The 2,042-nt window shown below is 47.3% G+C and overlaps 1 protein-coding gene across 1 annotated transcript in view; it reads left to right on the top strand.

Moving 5' to 3' along the window:
- The window catches only part of BID (BH3 interacting domain death agonist), a 12,402-nt gene that overhangs the window by 5,972 nt on the left and 4,388 nt on the right, over positions 1 to 2,042 (top strand). The gene's annotated exons all lie outside the window — the stretch shown is intronic.

Genomic DNA, 2,042 nt, shown 5'->3' with positions numbered 1-2,042 from the left:
CAAGTGCCGCGTGATGGAGTGAGCTCCCGTCTCTGGCTCCAGCTCCAGCCAACATGGCAGTTCGAACCCAAGAAACTGCAAGTAGATAAATAGGTACTGCTTCGGTGGGAAGGTAACAGCATTCTGTGCATCTCAGCGTCCAGATTTTGAAAGCAAAGGAGCTGCAACATATTTGCAATGTACACATCTTGCACCAAGCAGTAGCCACCTTGTTGCTTGCCAGAGGCCAGCACTAGCAGTGACAAAAAGACCTATCGCCGTCCTTTCTCCCCACAAAACCTCCAGGTAGAAACATATTACATCATTTCACTGCACAATAAGGTAGGGAAGCACTTTAGCCTCAAGTCATTCTCTTTGCGATGGCTCAAGTGGTTAAGACGCTGAACTGCAGGCTGTGGAAGGTCGGTAGTTCAGCAGTTCGAGGCCCGAGTGTGGGCCGCATGACGGAGTGAGCTCCCGTCTCTAGTTCCAGCTCCTGCCAATCTAGCAGATCGAAAGCAAGAAATTGCAAGTCGATAAATAGGTACCGCTTCGGTGGGAAGGTAACAGCATTCTGTGCATCTCGGCGTTCAGTCATGCTGGCCACATGACCACGGAAACGTCTTCGGACAGTGCTGGCTCTTCGGCTTGGAAACGGAGATGAGACCACCCCCTAGAGTCGGATTCGACTGGCTTTCAAGCAAGAGAAACCTTTCCCTAAGATCAAGATAATTCATGCTATGGTCTTCCTGATGACTCTGTATGCCTGCGAAAGCTAGACAGTCAAGAAAGGTAACAGGAAGAAAACTGATTTATTCGGACTGCCGAAAAGACACATAAGCAGGTTCTAGATCAAGTCAAGCCTGAACCCCAGGAGCTAAAATGACTAAACTGAGGCAATCGTACTTTGCTCACATGGTGAGAAGACGAGACCCACTGGAAAAAGACAGTCACGCCAGGAAAAGCTGAAGGCAGCACAAAAAGAGGAAGACCCAGCGTGAGATGGATTGACTCAACCGAGGAACCGACGGCCCTCCGAGGCCTCAGCCGGGCTTTTACCAACAGGACGTTTTGGAGGTCATTAATTCATAGATGATTCTTTGAATTGTTTGGGCACAGGCTTCTCCAGTGGACCGACCGATGCTTCTGGGGGTTTCGCTGTCCCAGGAGAGCTTTTGAACTAGGAATGCCATTAACTTTGCAATGGCTGCTCATCCCTCTGCCACATTAAGCTCTGAATACGCTAAAGTTAGAATGGAGCACCTGAGGAAGGAAATACACGTGCGTGCCCCCGTGCTCATTTGCCTGTGCCGATGGGGCGTTAAGGCACTTCTTTTGAACAGGGTCTCCACGTGAACAGAGAACTGAGTCTCCACGTGAACCGAACTGCAGCCGGCTCCAGGGAATGAAAGGTTGCTTGTGAAAATCTTCAAGACAGAAGATCTCTCTGCTGCCTTCTCTTCACGGCAGCGACTGTAGCTTCTGCCAGCCACTCCTGCTGGTGGCCCATTTGGCTGTAATCCTGGGGCAGCTAGGAAAGGAAGGAGAGTAAACGGGCCTCCGTCTCCCAGGGTCTGCCCATTGTCTCTGTGCTTATCACACTTTCCCTTGCCGTCTCATTCATGTCACTGGTGAGATGTGTTAGAGATGTAAAATTTCCGGAAATTTTGAAGCTCGGAAAAAAACCCGTTTTTCCCCCAGTTTTTTTGGGGGGAAATGGAAATTTTCAGAAAAATTGAAAAAAATGCTACATTAGCACTTCTTTTGTCTTTTCTAGATTGAAAGTCATTCTGTTACTTTAGGAACATAAAATATGACTATGGACATTTTTACTTGGCATGAATTTATCACAACTAGCATATTAAAAATATAGTGTATCCAAACAGTTATTACAAACAGAATACCCGCCCACATGCAAAAACAAAACTGAAACCTTTTTCTTTTCTCGTGACAATAGCACCTCCGAAAGGAAGAAATGCATCTTGTTCTTGCATTGGAGAGTTCAGTTTGTAACCTAGGACTTGCTTGTCCTCAGTGCACAGAAATTAGATCAATCTGATACC

This window comes from Gekko japonicus, unplaced genomic scaffold (assembly GCF_001447785.1).
Source record: "Gekko japonicus isolate JY-2015 unplaced genomic scaffold, Gekko_japonicus_V1.1 scaffold1297, whole genome shotgun sequence".
NCBI classification, from domain to species: Eukaryota; Metazoa; Chordata; class Lepidosauria; order Squamata; family Gekkonidae; genus Gekko; species Gekko japonicus.
The sequence above is the reverse complement of the archived record's forward strand: the minus strand, read 5'-3'. Positions and strand labels throughout refer to the sequence as shown.